Source organism: Grampus griseus (assembly GCF_964374135.1).
Source record: "Grampus griseus genome assembly, chromosome: 3".
Classification (NCBI taxonomy): Eukaryota; Metazoa; Chordata; class Mammalia; order Artiodactyla; family Delphinidae; genus Grampus; species Grampus griseus.
Window position 1 is genome coordinate 73,616,276 of NC_139019.1, and position 20,371 is coordinate 73,636,646.

Below are 20,371 nucleotides of genomic sequence, written 5' to 3' on the forward strand. Positions count from 1 at the left end.
CCATGTGCAGAACCCAAGACGGAAGGTGAGTAGATTTATTCCACTTACAAACATATTCATTCTTTTCATCCACTACTTTCCAAAGATTTAATGTGACATATTAAAAACGTAAAATCGTCTGAAATACTTCATCATAAACACCAACCCTACAAAAATTCTTATCACATTACTCCGTGGGGAAATAAGTGTAATCTTTCTGCTGAAAACATATGGCAAATTCACAAATAGTGCTTTTGCAGGTGTTTTAGATGGGAACAATGTTGCTTATAAATCTCCAGGAAAATGATAGCATGTTTAGTGCTAGAGATGCTAGACACTTCAAATCCTACGCACCCTTTGACAGATGTGGAAATTGAGGTCCACTGTCACTTGCCTTGGGTAGCAGGTGAACTTTACCAATGTTACTAACGGGTGATTTAGATGGGAAAAATGAAATTCATGCACTGGCCCTGGCAAATTTGGGCAAGGTGCCTAACATCTCCAGACTTCATATTCTTCCCAGGTAAACTGAGAATAATCATAGAATACCTACCTCATAAATTTTTTATAAGATAGATTATATTTGTAATATATACCATTTATGTTAGCAATCATTTTTCTTCTCATTTAGTGCTTTAAATGTTTCTATAATCACCTGGTTAAAGTCACACGACAAAGTGAATGAAGTCATAAGCCATTCACCTTCCTCCGTGTGACCTCAGCTCAGGGATGCAGCACTTCAGATGTTGACAACCCAGGGTCAGCCTTGCTGAGCTATTTTTCCCAAAGCAGGCCCTTAGTACCAGAGTAGGTAGGATTAAGACAGTGTCCATTCTCAGCTATATTTGTTTCCAGACGCCTCTTTCACACTTTCACACTTGGCCCCAGAGCAGAGGAAGTTCCCTCAGTCCCAAGCCTTCCCCCATTTCCTTTCCCCAAATAAGTGACACATTTTTCAAGGGAAAACTACATCTTCTTATACATGAGTTTTGTGTGCAGCACTCTGACATAGGCTATGTCAGTCAAGAGACGCACTGGAGTCAAATCAATAGAAGCAGAACAGGAAGATAGAAAAATCTGTGACTGAACCAAGAACCGCTCGTTAGACAGCACAGCCTGTGTTGGGGAAACAAATTGGCTATAGGTGACAGGGTACCGGAGCTGGCCTAGATTTTGCCTCCAAAGTACATAACAAATCCGGGTATGCTTCAGACCATCATCGGTAAATACTGGGGGGTACAGATCTGTCAAATAAATGAGGGTGTATCACCTGACCAAGCACATGGGAGTCTGAACCAGTGCTGATGGGCAGAAACCTCCAGAGATGTAGCAGCAGCCAGAATACCTGATCCAATTTCAGGGGGTAGAAAAGCGTATTCCGACGTCACGTGTTGTTCTGTGTCCTGACAAACTTCAGTTCAATTTTAAAGCCTAGGTTTTAGAACTCAAAAGTTTTGGGTTTGTTTTCTGTAAATCAACCAATGTAATTTTCATAAAGTAATAGATGCTCCAAAGACTAACTGACCAAATGGTACAAGGAGAAGGGTTATGGGAAATAAATGTATCCCTCTTGTATGTGAAAATAGATCCCACTATATCAGGCGCTCCTAACTGGCAGGCAAAACACATCACCAGAAAATAGGTGGCAGTGTGTAGATCAGAACTGAGTTAGATATAATTCACTCTGGAACATTAGGCTCCCTGTTACTCATCTGCACCCACATTTGTAAAAGATAAAGGATAACAGAAGTTATGGAACAAGTCAGGGCTTTGGAAGACATATTACATTAGGGATAAATGCTTCTGTATTCCATATTTATCAGCAAAACCTGACAATGTCCACATCAAAAGGCAATAACTTACTGGCCTCCGAGGTAAGTTTTTATTACCAACCCTCAGAGAGCTTGGTATCAGAAAGATGTGCAAGACACTTATCCTACAAGGTTGCTTTATATTCCTTGGTGCTAACTTTACATGTGGATGACTTGCCTCAGAAGTCTCACCTCTTGGCTTCTTGACTACCTACCCTTTCACAATATTTTCCCATATTCTTAACTCAAATGCGCTCTCTCAAGATCATCACTTAGACTTGTCATCAGCAGCAATTTGCCAGACCTAATTTTGTCACTCGATTACTCCCTTCCTGTCCTTAATTTACCAGCTTGTGTTCCATTGTTAATTATTACAATTACCTGGTATAAATACGTTAAACTACTTGCCCTTTTTCTCCCTTCATTATGCTCATTTCACAGTGCTGGCTGACCCCAGAAATCACCCTTCTCCACTCTTGCTGCCTGCCACTGACCATAGCTGAAAGAACACCACACCAGGTTGACTGGTTATATTCCAGACCTTAATTCTCAAATGGATGCTAGGAATTACCCAGAGATTCTACTCTATTTTCCTTAATAAATTCACTATCCCATTGTCTATGGTGACTGGTTTTTGTTTGTTTGTTTGTTTTTGTTTGTTTGTTTTTGCAGTACGCGGGCCTCTCACTGTTGTGGCCTCTCCCATTGTGGAGCACAGACTCCGGACGCGCAGGCTCAGCGGCCATGGCTCACGGGCCCAGCCGCTCCGTGGCATGTGGGATCTTCCCGGACCGGGGCACGAACCCATGTCCCCTGCATCGGCAGGCGGACTCTCAACCACTGCGCCACCAAGGAAGCCCTGGTGACTGTTTTTATAACCTCTGTTTTTAATAGCCTCCATGCTCTAGTCTCACTTATTCCCTTGCTGATGACCTTGACTCAAACTTCATGGAAAAACAAGACTTACCTTGCCTCAAACATGTTCTCCTTCCCCACTGAAATGAAAGGAAACTAATCCTTCCTTCTACTTACACTTTGTATCCCAGCCCCTATTTGCTCTTTCATTTTTCTCTTTCTCTTGGCATCATTATCTATCAACAGCTACAACAGCTACATACATTCTATCCAATATATGCACTCTAATATCTCCTGTGCTTAAAATGGTCCCCTCATTTCTGTTTCCCTTTTAATAAATATTCTGCTTCCTCACTTCCTACTAACTACGCAGTCCTCACAGTCTTGCTTCTGTTGTTTTTTTTCTTCTATCACTGTAAAACTGCTTTGTCAACATGACCAGTAACCTCCATTATACCAAATCCAATGGATACTTCTACCTTCCCCTTTTACTTGCTAGTTCAGACTTGTGGATCCTGCTCTGCTTGGCTTCTCTCTCCTCCATTGGCTCAGCTGTCGTCTCACTCCCTTGGGTTTCCTCCTACTACACTGCTTTCTTCTCAGTTTCCTTTGCCCTCTTGCTCTTTTCTACCCATCTCTACCTGGAACCTCTTTTGTTTTTCATCTACACTCTCTCCTTAGATAATCTCAGGTGCCTGTAAATTTTAAGTGTCACTTCTATGCTGATGACTAACAACTCTGCACCCAGTATCTCTCCTGAGTTCCAGTCTAATGGATCCAATAGCCTATTCAACTTTAACACTTGGATGTCTAATAGTAAACTCTCCTCAAAGGAGGTCCCTTTCACACTCTTCTCCCTATTAGAAAAAGGTACAAACTTCCAACTCATTTTTTTAGGATAAACTCCCAAGAATATTTCTGGTTCTTCCCTTTCCCTCATCATCTAAATCCAGTCCACAGTCCAACAGTCCATCAGCAAATCCTGTTAATTCTACCTTCAAATATATATATAGAGAGAGAATTTCAAATTTCTCTTAATACCATTTTCACCACTCAAATCTAAATAATCTCCTCCCATCTGGACACTATTTTAGACTACTAAACTTGTTTTCCTGTTTATCTTCTTGCCTTCCTAATCAATTTTCCTTAAGAAGGTCAGAATAATCTTTAAAAAGATAAAACATTATGTAATTTATCTGTAATTTATTACTTCCCACTTAAATTACAGTGACATTTAAACTCTTCTGTTAGAACAGCATCTAAACTCCTACCATGGCTGAAAATGTCCTGCAATATCTGGCCCTGCTCTCCTTTATCTACATCTTGTATCACTCTCTCCCTTGTTCACTAAGCTCTGTGTAGGCTCTTTTCCTCTAATATGTGAAGGCATTTTATATCATAGGCCCTTTCATTTGCTTTAATCCTGCCCAGAATGTCTTCTCATTCCTATTTCCAATGGCTGGCTACATTCTTCCAGGTTTCAGCTAAAAGGTAGTTCGTTCTGAGACGCTTTGTCTGAGTCTTCCTTTGAATGCTTTATTGAGCCCCCCTACCCCTGATTAGCACTATGATCAATAACTTTAGCATGTCATCCAGTTCTGTTTTCTTGCAAAGATTTACCATATCCAATAATCATTGTGTTTAGTTTCACTCTTTTGCCATCTACTAGGATATAAATTTATGAAACAGCATGCTGATCACTGCTCAGTATTTAGTACAGTGCCTGATATAAACAGCATGCCAGATGCATAAAGTTCTGACATTAATCCATGACCTTATTTTTATTTCACATAGCATTTGTTTTATTAAAATTATTATGTTTTAAATATCCAAACATGTCATACATCAGTTCCTCTCACCTGGAATATTAGTATATAATAACTGATTGCACATCTTTAAAAACTTTCCCCTTCTGATTTGTTCTCCATAGCAGCCAGAGTGAAAATTGTAGATATATTTGTACAAAATTTGATTATATTTAATTTCACTCCAGCAATATGCAATTTACACAAGTGATGTATTTTGCTTGCTTTTTATTTCCAACATTCTGCACAGTGCCTGATATCTAAAAATGCTCAATAAATAATTCTTAAAGAATGAATAAGAAGCATCATGCACACTGATTTAAACTATATTACAAAGCTATAGTAATTAAACCAGTATAGTATTGACATAAAAACAGAATTTTTTTAAATAGAAAGTTGAATAGAGAACCCAGAAATAAACCCACATATATGTGTTCAATTAATTTATGACAAAGGAGCCAAGAATATGCAATAAGAAAAGAACAGTCTCTTCAATAGTCTTGGAAAAATTGGTCAGCCACATGCAAATGAGTGAAACTGGACCACTATCATACACTATACACAAAAATTAACTCAAAATGGAATAGACTTGAATATAGGACCTGAAATTATAAAACTCCTAGAATAAAACATAGGTGGGAAGCTTCTTCACATAAGTCTTGGCAATGATTTTTTTTAATGTGACATCAAAAGCAAAAGCAACAAAAGCAAAAATAAACAAGTGGGACTATATCAAGCTAAAAAGCTTCTGCACAGCAGAGGAAACCATCAACAAAATGAAAAGGCAACCTAGGTAATGAGAGAAAATATTTGCAAATCATTTTTCTGATAAGGGGCTAATATCCAAAATATACAAAGAACTCATACAACTAGATAGCAAAAAGCAAAAACAAAACAAAAAACCCCAACAATCTGATTATAAAATAGGTAGAAGATCAGAATAGACATTTTTCCAAAGAAGACATACATCCAACAGGTACATGAAAAGATGCTCAACATCATTAATCATCAGGGAAACGCAGCTCAAAACCACAATGAGGTACCACCTCACACTTGTCAGATTGGTTATTATCAAAAAGACGAGAAATAACAAGTATTGGTGAGGGTGTGAAGAAAAGGGAACACTTGTGAACTCTTAGTGGGAATGTAAATTGGTGCAACCTTTTGAAAAAAAGTATGAAGTTCCCTCAAAAAATTAGAAGTAGAACTACCATATGATCCAGCAATTCCACTTCTGGAATTACTTTCCTATGGTGTATATCCATAGGAAACAAAATCACTATCTGAAGAGATATCTATATCCCCATATTCACTGCAGCATTATTGACAATAGCCAAGACATGGAAATAACTGTGTCCATCGATGGATGAATGGATAAAGATGATATGGTACATATATATAATGGAATATTATTTAGTCATAAAAAAAAGAATGAAATCTTGCCATTTGTGACAACATGAATAGACCTCAAGGGCATCATGCTAAGTGAAATAAGCTAGACAGAGAAAGACAAATACCATGTGATCGCTCTTATATGTGGAATCTGGAAATAATAATAATAAATTTTAAAATGCAAGCTCGTAGAAACAGAGAAAAGTTTGGTGGTTGAAAGACGCAGGGGGTAGGATATAGGGGAAATGGGTGAACTGTTATTTGTTTCTTGTTTTTGTTTAAATAAACTGAATAATAGATTTTTAAAAACCCAGCCCAGCAGGAATCTGGGGAAGGTAGGGAAATAGTCTAAAACAAGATCAGAAATCAAGGGGATTGTGAATGGAGGCTATACTAGTTTAGGGCAGGGCAAGACATGTCTCCAGGTCAATTCTCAAAGTCCACTGGAGTGCAACTACTGATTAAAAAAGAAAAAAAAAGGAAGAAAATGTAGTTTTATTTTTGGCTTTTTTCCCCCTACTGTTAATCAGTATTGACATGTTAATTTTTGATGGTGAGAGACATTTCACTACTGTAGTGTAGTACACTATTATACAATAATAGGGAACATTATGTATTAACTTCCAGATCCATGCCTGTCCCACCCTGAAAAAGCCAAAGCACCCCCCAACTGTCCATCTATCTATATCTATATATAAAATGAAAACATGGGTTATTATAAAGGAATTCCTTCCTTTTCAGAGATAATTTTACATAGCAAGGCTTCCAGGTACATTTAACTTATGGTTTTATTTATATAATTTAGTTTACCCTAACTATTCAGAAATGACATGAACCTAATTCTAAGCAATTCCAATTTTGTCTTAGATAAAGGTATGTCTTCGTACACTACAAGGAAGCTCTAGGCATAACTACTATATAGCTGACATTCCCCCAAGTCCATTTCAACATTCATTCTCAGATATTACAAAAAACAAGAATAAATTCATGTAACACACTAAAGAAATTTCTGTTCCAAATAACTGCATCATAGAATTATCCGGAGATCAAAAAATGAGAGGGAACTTCACCATGATTTGTCCTAAAAGAAATTACCTACTGCCTGTCAAATTTTGCTCTATTACCTCCTAGAATATTTATATCATATTTCTTTGGAAAAGCAAGAATTAACCTTATGCTCAAGGACCAAATGTGTTTTCCTTTCTGTTACCTACTTTCTTGTATCTTTTGATCTCAGAGTGAAGATATAATCTTTCATAAAGGGAATGTACATAGTTACTGTACAATAAGTCACTATTCTGATTATATAAAAGTAAATTAGGGACTTCCCTGGTGGTCCAGTGGTAAAGAATCCACCTTCCGTTGCAGGGGACGTAGGTTCAATCCCTGGTTGGGGAACTAAGATCTTACATGCCACGGGGCCACTAAGCCCAAGTGCCACAACTACTGAGCTCGCGCACCTCAATGAGAGAGTCCACATACTGCAAACTGTAGAGCCCACACACTCTGGTGCCTGTGCGCCACAACCAGAAAGAGAAAACTTGCAGGCCACAACTAGAGAGAAGCCCGCGTGCTGCAACGAAAGATCCTCATGCCTCAATAAAGATCTCTCATGCCCCAACTAAGGCCCGACGCAGCCATAAAAATAAAGAAAATAAATAAATATAAAAAGTGGTAAATTAACAAGTGGAATTGTAATAAAAGGTACAAGAGGGGAGCTTACCTAGGTGATGTATTGTTGTCCAAAGTAGTATTTATTTATTTTTTTGCCACTGGGAAAAGTATCTATGAGAAAATATTTGAGCAGATTCCTTGACTGAAGAAGAAATTCACTACCTTCTATATTCCTAAGCACAGGTCTTTGAAGTCATCTAAAATAAGCTAAAGAGTATCTAATTTAAGGGGTTAGTAAGATTTGTGCCCATGTAGAACAAGTCAGTTACAAACCTACTTCCCTTTATATTTTTTAGAAACACTGTATCTCACTTCAGAAGGGATGCAGGCATCATAAAAACCAGAGTCACAAGATGTCCTTACACAAACATTTAGGAATCCAGTAACTTCTGATTTAAATGGTGCTTTGAAGAGAAGGGAAACATTAACGACAGTTTAAATTCTGTTTCTACCATGAATGTCTCTGGAATAAAACCAATAGTACTGCCAAGAAGCCACAGGTGTTTAGTACTGCACAAAGAAAAATATAATTTTGGACAGCGCAGTGACAGTTCTTCTCTTCCTCCACTAATGTGCTGTAAGATTAAAGGTTAATAGCAGTATATATACTATAACTACATAATGTTGGGTTCATTTTTCTTTCAGATTTACAAAAACCTTTTTTGCTCCTGTACTTTTAGGGGCATGGAAAGAAAATGAACAAATATAGTTGATGCTTTTGCCTGTTCTCTTCTCCCAACCTGGAATATTTTGTCCCAGGAAATCTCCACCTAAAAAGATCATATTCAACTTCTAAAGGCTAACTCAAATGATGATTCCTTGATTACTCTTACCCAATTTCTCAGCTAAAACTGATCTCTTTCTCCCTTGAACATGAATAATATCTTTGTTTAAAAAATTATTTCGGGCTAATTGTAGATTTTCATACAGTTTTAAGAGATAACATAAATAAATATCATGCACCCTACACCCAGTTCCATCAATGGTGATGTCTTGCCTAAATATAGCACAATGTCACAACCAGAAAGTAGGCACTGATACAATCCACCAACCCTATTCAGATCTCACCAGTTTCATATCCACTCTTTCGGGTTTGTGTGTATATTTGACTTTAATTTCACCACATTTGTAGATTCCTGTGAACACCAGCACAGTCAAGATGCCAATAGTTCCATCATGAGGACCCCTTGTCCTACATCTTATAGTCAAAATCAAAATTTTCTCTTTCTACATCAGTCCCTGGTAACCACTAACCTTGTCTCCATCTCTGTAATTTTGTCATTTCAAGAATGTTATACAAAGGAAATCATACAGTAGGTACCCATTTGGGATCAGCTTTCCTCATTCAGTGTAATTCCTTTGAAATCCATCCAAGTTGTGTGCGTCACTAGTGGTTCTTTTTATAGCGGAGTAGTATTCCATGGTATGAATATGCCACCATTTGTTTACTCACTTATGTATTGAAGGATGTCTGGGTTGTTTCCATTTTTTGGCTCTTACAACTAAACTGCTCTCAAAATTCATGTACATGTTTTTGTGTAAACGTATGTTTTTATTTCTTTGGAATAAATGCCATAAGCAAAAACATTTAAAAGTTAAGGAACTAATAAAAGATTATTAAATGCTTTTGGAAATGGAAATTTGAAGTTTCTAAGGAACTGAGTAGCTATGAGAAATAGGTATTGTAGTGTTTTTTCTTAAGTGAAAAAGTATGTTCTTTTATTCTGAAACTTTTCTGTTTTTTATTTTTTCTCAGTCATGAAAAAAATTTAACCTCATATTATAAAAGATTACCAAGACAAGGCTAACTGCACCAATGATCCATAAATATTCCAGTATTTGGTAATAAAATATGCTCAACATTTGGACATCAACTAAATTAATTTGACACCTGACTAGGACACAAAAGCCTTGCACAATTTTCTTTCTTTCTCTTTCTCTCATTAAATCAGTCTTATGGTTCTTCTTGCTGAAATTCATAATTTGTTTTGGTATTCATCATAATTTATTTCAAATGGCATAAAGTATAGAGGTTGTTCAACAACTACTTCATAATGAACATTGAGTTGATCAAATTTGGTTCTATTTAGAGAGACAATATTGTGATCATGGCTATTTGCTGAACACACAACCACAAATTAAGAAATGGAGTTAATCTAATTATTTGCTATGCATTCTAAAGAACACAATCTTTTGACCTTTTTATTGAACAAGTGAATTATCTATTAGTTGCAAACAGCCAGAGAATTATTGCTGATCTTGATGTTTTTTGAGATGCTTGTCAGCCAAGGCTAGATCCTTTATGCCACATTTTTTTTCCTGAGGAATGTCTGAGGCAATTTTCCTAGTGAGACACAATCTTTACTTCCAATTTACTGAAAAGAGGTCCCTGGCGGCGCAGCAGCTGGGCCCGTGAGCCATGGCCGCTGAGCCTGTGCGTCCGGAGCCTGTGCTCCGCAAACGGGAGAGGCCACAGCAGTGAGAGGTCCGCGTACCGCAAAAAAAAAAAAAAAAAAAGAATGAGCCCACTCAATGTATATCCCTTTATCTCACTACACTTTTATTTTGATTCTTATTTTCTGTGACTGCTTAACCAACAAGAAAAAGTTACATATTTTTTTCTTCCAATTTTAGAAGGTAATCCATGCCTCAGATTCCATACCTTTATTATTCTCTGCTCTCCTTCTTCATTCAGTTTCTCCTTTTCTGCATTCAAATATATAAAAACCTCATTCTACAAATTTATTTTATTTAGTATTTTTAGTCTTTATCTCCCTTTTAATTATCAGATGTCTTACATGTGTGGTCCACAGCCTCAAGTTTCACTTTCTTTCCATCTAATCTTTTTTTTAACCCTCTGAAATGGATTTTTCATTCTCAACACTCAGGCTAAAATGATGATTCCATATTTGATAACCACCGTCTCCTTATTCCAAAATCATCATCACCATCATTGCCATCATTACCATCACCATCGACACCATGAGCATCTCTATCCTCAGGCTGCCTGACACCACTTTCAGCAATGGTTACTGATTCCATCCAAAAAATTTTCCCCTCAGTGGTATCTAGAAAAGTTTGTTGTTTTACTTCTAAGTCATATTAAAGTTGTACTGTTTCTTCTCCATCTCCATTCATCTCCATGAATCTCTAAACTCCTTTCACAACATATGTTTTAAAACATAAATGAGGTAGTCTAATTAAGATGCCATTCAAAGGAAAGTTCGGCTTGTGTTCTGTGACCATGGGATAAGGGCCTTACAAGGAACAAAGCACCAAAAGGGACAGTAAGGCCACATTCATTAAAATACGTTATACTTTATTGAATTCCTAGAATATACCCTGAATGAAAGCACCACATAAGACTTTTTTGTAGCATTAGAAAAAAAGAAGAATTTGAGAACAGAAAAATTAGGGTAGATGAGTCTGTTACAACTCTTTTCTCCTAGAAAGACAAACGTTAACTGCATATATACCAGTCTTAAAAGCTTTCAAAGTGCTTCATTCTGAATATTTGATACAGATTTATCTTGACCTAAACTCTATTTAAATACAGATTGGAAGGGAGTGTTTTGATACTCTTCTGGGTCACAGTACCTCCTTTTGCAGTGTTATCTCAAGATCACTTAAGAAACTAAATTCACTTGTCAGAAATATACTCTACACAAAACAAACAACAAAAAAGTAATCTTTACAAGGAAACCAAAAGAAACCCCAAAAAACAAAAAACCTTGTTTTTCATCCCAAAGAATGAACCAAAGCCATTTCCATGAGTTTGAAAACTAAAGCCATCAAAATGAGATATTATCCTGTGTAAAAGGAGAAAAACACAACCTTGGATATATATGATGTTCACTTTCATCTAATAGAGTTAATATAAATCTTTGCAGCTGTTATCCTGAAGAAATGAAATCAAAACGATGAATATAAACTACTGAAGTTCCTCATATAACAATGACCCCTTTTGGCCTTGCATTTCTCTCCCTACACCCACCTTACTTTTACATATCCCGGAATGTAATAAGCCTGCCACCACTAACGTTATAAAGTAGTAATTGTTCCTAATTGGTAGGGAGGCGACAGACCATTGTGGTAATGTTGTGAAACTGTAAGAAAGGAGGAGTGAGAACATTCACAGGCCCAGCAGTAATTATCCACTAATTTGGCCTGTTTGTGTGGGGACAGCTCATTATAGCCCTTAAGAAACCTCAGAATAAAGAGGGAAAGTAGGTAGGAGGCAAGGTTAAATAATTAGTGTTCAGCAGGGTTTTTTTTAAGATTCAAAGAATAGGATTAAACGCAGGAAATGTGACTAGAGTAACAATTAAGAAATGGTAGAACGTTCTGAACTGAGTTTTATGTTTTCGTGGGAGTAGGGGTATTTAGGAATCCTATAATATGGCATAAAAAATGACATGTCACTTTTATTACACACTTTCAATTATGACCCTGGTCATCCTTTACATTTTATGGTGGCAATCTCATGCTTAACAAGAGATTTCTTCTTGTGAGTTCTAAAAAAAGATTTTCACAGTTTTCATAAAATGATGTATAAGAAAGTTTTCATACTGTTTTAACATTTGTAGATTTGGGGGCTGAAAACATACTTATGTGTGCACACATGTGCACGTAGCATACAGACTTTGCAAAGAAATTGTTATTCACCTACAACTTTGTTAGTAAACGAGAATTCCCAAATTTCTCACCTATATATATCTAATGCCTCTATTTCAAGAGTAAAGTATGCTTGCTCTTGGTTATATATGTATACACACATATATTTGATAAATAATTTATCTGTATATAAGTGTTTTAAAGATTCTCTAAGGCTATCATTTTTAACACTCTCCTTAAGAGAAGCATTATTATTCCAATCAACTTATGTGATTGCAATTAAAGCTTTTTTGTCCACCTAATAGAAAGGGACATGCAATGGATGAATGATTTTAAGTTAAATGAGCTCTATAATATGATTCAGAAAATATCTATGTATCTCTTAAATATATTCACATTGAAGGACTCTGGGAAAAGTTTTAAAATGCTATATATTCCATCCCTTTGCTAAGTGGCAAGAATATAGCTAAATATAACATAAAAGTAGAAGCATGTAACTAATCCAACAAATTTAAGCTAGAATATGATATTAATGTAACAAAGATTATATATTTTATCTCTATGTGCATTAGATAACTTTGCCCTATCGTAATTCAAAACACACTTCCCTGAACCAAGAGTTAGGTTAGAAATGTATTCTGCTGTTAATAAGGGGAATTATAGGGTGCCAATATGAGTAAATTAGTAAAAATTATCACCAACATTTGAAAACAATTCAAAACATAAGCCACAAGTCCTATCTACTAACAATTAAGCATTGTCTTTATTTACGAATAAAATAACTGCAGTGTATGAATGATTGCATTCATTATTATTTTCCTTTTCTTTTAAACATTTATTGGTATCTTTCAATGAATGCCATGTTTTTAACGACTTAGCAACTCCTAAAGCTCATGTCATATGAAACTTTAAAAAACAAGAACTTATTTGTATACTGGCTTTGCAAACTTTTTTTTTTTGTATTCCATTAGACTATTTGTTATCCAAATTGTTTTTCTCAAGATCACTTTGAAGACTACCAATAACTCCATGCCATGCCATTTTTTCAACTTGCACTTTTGCTCTCCTTAAATGTCCTCCCTACAAAAAATTTAAAAAAAAAAAAACCTAAATTCCCATCAGGAAAATTAAGAAGAAATGTTTCCATTTTTTCAACCTATAATAATTTATCAGTAAAAATTTTAGGTATTATGGATGTTGAAGAAATTTTTCTAAATTCCAGCTTTTTCCCCCTAGCATATGGAAAAAAAATGTGATAAGAAAGTAGAAGAGCCAGAGGTATTTCATTTACCACTTGCCTAAGAACTACTTACTGCTACTGAACTCCAATTTCTATGGATACAACAGATTGTATATGCTCAATCTGCAGTCTGAGCAACAACATCTTAGAGAATTAATATTTGAACATATTCTTAGATTCTTAGGTTTGCTAGTAATATTTTCTCTAAAATTAAATGAGCACATAGATTTATTATGATGTTTTATCTGACCCATTAGAATTGTCACTTTTATTGATCATAGAATAAAGTCCTTATCCTTATTGTAATACTTCTAAATGTGATCAATGTAGTTTTTGTGTAGTTCTAAACTGGTATATTATAGATGATTACTATAGAACATGCCAATTCTCACCAATATTCTGTTGCACTCCCTTACATTTTCCATCCTTCCTTGCAGTTATCATGGGATCATGTGTCTAGTTCTGGCTACTGTGCTGAAAGTGAAAGTTTTAAGTGGCATTTCCAAAGAAGTTAAGAGAGGATGTATGTAATACACTCTCTATCATCCCCTAGTTTGAAGACACCGGAAAATACAAGGAAGTATGACAGCAACACAATATAGAGCAATGTAGAGCAGTGTACTTTCCCATCAGGAAAATTAAAAAGAAATGTTTACATTTTTTCAACCTATAGTAATTTTTTTAGTAAAAATTTTAGGTATTATGGATGTTGAAGAAAATAAACATTTTCTTCTCCCGTATAACTAAAAATCCAAGTAAAGAAATAAAAAGATATCTGAAAACCACTGAGGCAACCAGTACTGGAGGGGGCTTTAATCCAGAGAGAAGGAACAACAAATGAAGAGCTGACATTTTGATAATAGCTTTTCCCCTGGAATATTTGGGGGTTTTTGTAATTAATTAATTATTATTGTTATTATTATTACTACTATTATTTTTGGTGATGGCCAAGAGGCAAATAATCCATCCAGGTGACTAAAACAGAGAAGCAGAAAAACTGGTGGATCTTTTTGCAATCTCAAGGGGCTGGAAAGATAAAATTGTAGTTTGGAGCTGTTTAGGCAATAAATGATTTGAAGAGTTAAGATCCTGGAGAGAAAAAGACATGTAAGTTTTAATGCGCAGTTAGATTAATAACTAGGTGACTTAAGAGAAATGATGGATGACAGAAGACAAAGGAATGCCCTATTTAAAGTACTAAGAGAAAATAGCTGCCAACCTAGAATTTTATACCTTGTCACACCATTCTTTACACATGAAAGCAAAGACATTAACAAACAAGAATTGAAATGATTTGTCACCAGAAAACCAAACTAAAAGAGATGCTAAGTGGAGATCTCCAAGCAGAAGGAAAATGATCCTGAACAAAAATATGGTAACGTAGAAAGAGATAAAAAGCAATGTAGAGAAGTAGAGAGTCAATATATAAGGAAATAAACATGGATATTGACTTACAAATTATAAATTTTATATTGGTCAAAACTATATGCGTAATTAAATTCATGACAACAATACACAAATATTGAAGTGGTGAGACGTAGAGTTATTGTGTTCTGATTTCATTATATTTTCATACATAGTATATGTACCACTTTATAGTAAACAATAATGAAGCATTAAATGCATGTTTTAATCTGTGGTGAAAATAATATATAAATAAGAAGCTAATGAAGGATAAAATAATAAACATCATTTAATCCAGAATAAGACAAAATGGGGAATTCCCTGGCAGTCCAATGGTTAGGACTTGGTGCTTTCACTCCCTGGACCTGGGTTCAATCCCTGGTCAGGGAACTAAGATCCCACAAGGCATGAGGAGAGACCCCCCCCCCAAAAAAAAAATCAGAGTAAGACAAAATGGAAAGAAGCTATAAATAGCTTGACAAATGGAAAATAAATACAAGCATACCTCAGAGGTATCTCAGGTTTGGACCACCACAATAAAGTGGGCAATAAAGTGAGTCACACAAATTTTTTAGTTTCCCAGTGCATATAAAAGTATGTTTACATGACACTGTAGTCTATTAAGTGCACAGTAGCATGTCTAAAAAACAATGTACATAACTTGATTAAAAAAATACTGCTAAAATATGCTAACCATCATCTGAGCCTTCAGCAATCATAATCTTTTTGCTGGTGAAGGTTCTTGCCTCGATGTTGATGGATGACAGTTGCTGAAGGCTGAGGTGGCTGTGGCAATTCTTAAAATAATACAATAAAGTTTGCTGCATTGATTGACATTTTTTTTCATGAAGGATTTTTTTTCTTAATTAGATTTATTCCTAGGTAATTTTTTCTTTTGATGTGATTATAAGTGGAATTATTTTCTTAATTTCTCTTTCTGATAGTTCATTGTTAGTGTATAGAAATGCAACAGGTTTCCGTATATTAATTTCGTATCCTGCCACTTTATCAAATTTATTGATGATCTCTCGTAGTGAGAGGCATCTTGAGGATTCTCTATGTATAGTATCATGTTACCTGAAAACAGTGACAGTTTTACTTTTTCCTTTCCAATTTTGATTCTTTTTCTTGTCCAATTGCTGTGGTTAGGACTTTCATGACTATGTTGAATAAAAGTGGCCTTTGTCTTTTAACCTTCCTAGTAACTTTATATGTGGTTGCTTTACTACCTTTACTATGTATTTGTCTTGACCGGTTAGCTTTTTCCTTTCATAATTTTCATGTGTCTAGTTGTGGTTTTTTCTTCTTCACTTAGAGAAGTCCCTTTAACAATTCTTATAAAACTGGTTTTGTGCTGCTGAACTCTTTTAGCTTTGCTTATCTGTAAAACTTTTGACCTCTACATCAAATCTGAATGCGAGCCCTCATGGCTACAATATTCTTGGTAGTAGGTTTTTTCCTTTCATCACTTTAGACACATTGTGCCATTCCCTTGTAGCCTGCAGGGTTACTGCTGAATAGTCAGCAGATAGCCTTGTGGGAGTTTGTAATTTGTTGCTTTTCCCTTTCTGCTTTTAATATTCTCTCTTTAAGTTTTGCCATTTTAATTATAATGTGTCTTGGGGTGATCCTCTTTGGGTTGAACCCGTTTGGGACTCTCTGTACTTCTTGTACCTGGATGTTTGTTTCCTTTCCCAGGTTGACGGAGTTTTTAGCTATTATGTCTTCAAATATGTTCTCTGCTCCTTTCTCTCTCTATTCTCCCTCTGAGATTACTATAATGCAAATGGTAGTATGCCTGATGTTGTCTCAGAGGTCTCTTAAATTGTCTTCATTTCTTTTTACTTTTTTTCCATTTTCTGTTCAGGTTCAGTGATTTCCAATACTGTGTCTTCCAGCTTGCTGAGGAGTTCCTCTGTATCATGTAATCTACTGTTGATTCCTTTTAATGTATTTTTTATTTCAGTTATTGCATTCTTAATCTCTGTTTGCTTTTTCTGTATATCTTCTAACTCATTTTTCTACTTTAAAGTGAAACCAAACAATTTATTTGTGCTAAATGAACAGAAATAATGCATTCAAGATATACTTCTCTGTACACTGCACTCGATTTTACTGGGCAAAATAAGCAGTCCTCAGTGATATTGTGCTCAGCAATAAAGTCCTCAGCAATAAAGTATTTTGTGGCCGTTATGCTAAGATATTCCTATAATGTTTATTTCGAATAGTATTTTCTAATAGTATTTTGTACCTTTAAAATATTTGTTTGAACTCTGTTTTAGGGAAACACAAGTAAAGAATGGAAAGGGGAAATAGCTGTTTTTGTTACAATCACACTGTCCTCTGCGGCAGAAATCACACAGCACCTTCTAATCAGTCATAACAACCACTGGTGGGTAGGACAACAGTTATCGACTCACGTGAGAGGGGTCCAGTTTGAGGAGGCTAACATCAAGGATAAAGAAAAAATCACACCTGGATATACAATAATTATCAATCCCATGCATGTGGAAAAGATATAGCCATGTGATCCAGTACTTTAGGTGATCTGTTTTACAAGAGACATGGATGTTGGGATATACTGAAAATAACCCATACAAAGTGTATCTGTAGAAAGCTCTATTGAGCATTGTCTTTGGTACTGATCCATCTAACTTCCCATTTTATACTGAGTGCTAGATTTTCAAAGTTCTGAATTGTAGTGCTGAATTATTGGTATGCTTGGTAAACACCATTATAATGGGAGGGGAGGGGTAATAACAGCTCAGTAATTTTCTGCAAATTCATGGAAAAAAATAAAAAGATATCCCTTTTTATTTTCCAACCTAAAAGCCAGGAAAACGAAGCTCTGGGGCCAGGCGAAATTGCACACTGCTGCTGAACTACCAAACAGTCGAACAGCCAACGTCCCAGCCAGGGAATGTGCACACATGTAGATTCAAGTAAAACACCGAAGGAAAAAGTCGTCCGTGTAGAGTTGTAGATCCACAACACTGGCTGCGTTTCCGACACACATTTGCAACATAATGAATAGTGAAGCCTAGATAACCTCAGTGCAAATAAGTCACATTCATATTCCAGGGAAGGAAGCCTTTGGCGTTGAGTCGACAGCTCGGCTCCACTGTACAAGAATGTGTGCCGACATGAGGTTCGGACTAAGCACATGCATTAAGGCTGGGAGGAGGGGTGAACCGACTGTTGCGAGGGGGCAGGCTGCAAGGTGCCTGCTGAGGGGACTGCGGGCTGCATGGGTGGTGGAGATGGAGGTGGCAGTGGCTGGACAGGGGTCTGTGTGTTGTGAGACGGAGGTAGCGTGGGCCATTTGAATTGATCAGGACTTGCTTCTCTGCGGTGAAGGCCTTGTGATACCGTGGAATGCTCCCATATGCTGCACATGAAGACCTGGGGAATTGTAATAAGACATTCCAGCTCTAGTCAGTGAAGTTGGTGGCATGAAACCAAGTGTGTTACTTGCATATGAGAGACTGGGTGATATCGGCCGGCTTGAACTGGGAGAAGGTGTGTAAGGGATCGGGCTGCACACAATGTGAGGTCTTAATCCTTGTGCAGACAGCTCCTTAAAATACCTTTCAGCATCCATCTCTAAGCTGGACTCACTCTCTGAGAGCTGTCGACAGAGGGCCTCTCTCCTCTCCATCTCCCTCTGCAGCTTCCTCTCAGGTCCTCTTCCCTCATGTGAAGTTCCTCCTCCAAATACTGCGCCATTATCTCGGAATGCTGTAACTGGGCAGCACTCAGTTGCTTCTTCAGCTTCTCCAGTTCATTCTTTAAAGACCTGATGTGTCGCATCACGTTTTCTGGAGGGTCGATCTACACGGAGATGTCTCTAGGCAATGGGGGAGCAGACACCGGCTGGTCTAATTTCTCCTGCAGGATTCGCTTTTCAGCTTCAAGTTCCATCCTTGTCCAGAAACGATTCACTCGTGCTTCTTGTTCCTGTTCCAAAGTACTTTCGAGGTCAATCTTCTCTCGTCTCAACTGTTCTAATGTAAGCTGCTTAGAAATGGTATCGTTCTCCAGTTTTTTAGTTTTCTTCATCAGTTTGCTGACCTGGAATTCCTGCTCCATATGCTGTTCTAGTTTGGCTTTCTCATGCTGCAACTGCATCAATTTTCTGGAGAGCTCATTAGTGAGGAACTCTTCTTCCTTCTCGTAATTTATAGCAAGGGTTTCTTTCTCCTTCTGCAAAGGCTGAATTTTCTTGAATAATGTGTTACTGATGAATTCTTCTTTCCATTCAGCCTGGGCTTGGATGGTCACACTGGCTTTGCGCAAGCCGCGCTTCTCCTCCTGCAGTGCCTTGCACTTGAGTTTGTAGGTCTCCAGCTGGACCTTGAGCACCTTGTTCTGCTGTAGCGAGGCCAGGTGCTTGATGAGCTCCTGCAGGCTGAAGGGTGAGATGACAATGCCCCCTGCTCCAGCCACTTCCCACCACTGCCGCCTCTCCTGCCGCTGCCGCCCGAGATCAATGACTATATCTTCTCTTTGTTAATCTTCTCACTGTGTTCATCCATTCTTCTCCTGAGTACTTTGATTATCTTTATGATTTTTACTTTAAACTCTTTAGCGGGTAGATTGCCTATCCCTATTTCACTTCATTCTTCTTCTGGGGTTTTGGTCCCCTGAAGAAGGGGACCCCTGTCCCCTCATTTTACCTAATGTCCCCTCATTTTACCTAATTTGCTATTTTTATTTCTATGTATTTTGTGGGCTCCTTATGTTTCCCGATCCTGAAGAAGTGGCTTTTTGAAGCAGATGTCCTATGTATCCCAGCAGCGCACTACTCTCTGCTCATTTGAACTATATGTCCTACCTGGCTACAGGGCCCTGTGGGTCCCAGAACTGGTGTTTTGGTCTGCTTGTGGGTGGGACCAGGACCCAGGATTTCCTGGGGCTGGTGCCTACCCACTGGTGGGTAAGGCTGGTCCCGGAGCTACTGCCAGCCCACTGGTAGGCAAAGCTGGGTCCCAGGGTTTCTGGATGCAGGGCCCTGGGGGTCCCAGAATTGGTGTTTTGGCCTGTTTGTGGGCTCATGGGGTCCTGGGGACAGTGCCTACACACTGGTGGGTGAGACCTACTGGTGGGCTGAGTCAGGTCCCAGATCTCTGGCTGCAGGGCCCTGGAAATCCCGTGGCTAGAGCTGGTGTATGGAGCCAGGTCCTGGGCCCTCTGCTGGACAGGGCCAGGTCCTGGGGTGGCTGTGCACTCAGGGGGTTTCAGGGCAACAGGCCTGCTGGTGGGTGGAGTTGTGTCTCGGCCGGAGGCATTTCAGTACTTGTACTGACAACCTGGTGAGTTGGTCTGAGTCCTGGTACAAATAAGCTACAGGGAGGATTCCAGAATAGTGCTTGCCAGCATCAGTGTCCATGTGGTAGAAGGAGCTCCTCAAAACAGCTGATGCTAATGTCTATGTTCCCAGGACAAGCCCCAGCTGCCTTCTGCCCCTCCACGAGGCTCTTCAAGATCAGAAGGTGTGTCTTACCCAGGTTCCTTTCAAATTACTCCTTCTTCCCTGGGTCCCAGAGCATGTGAAGTTTTGCGTGTGCTCTTTAGGAGTGGAGTCTCTATTTCCCACA

At 37.7% G+C, this 20,371-nt stretch overlaps 1 pseudogene across 1 annotated transcript; it reads right to left on the reverse strand.

Annotated features, from left to right (window-relative positions):
- Positions 1-17,942: 17,942 nt before the first annotated feature.
- On the reverse strand, positions 17,943-19,829 carry LOC309820924 (coiled-coil domain-containing protein 6-like; annotated as a pseudogene). The gene is made up of 2 exons: positions 19,701-19,829; positions 17,943-19,267 (listed from the first exon to the last, which is right to left on the reverse strand). The product of its transcript is annotated as a coiled-coil domain-containing protein 6-like (transcript).
- Positions 19,830-20,371: the final 542 nt, after the last annotated feature.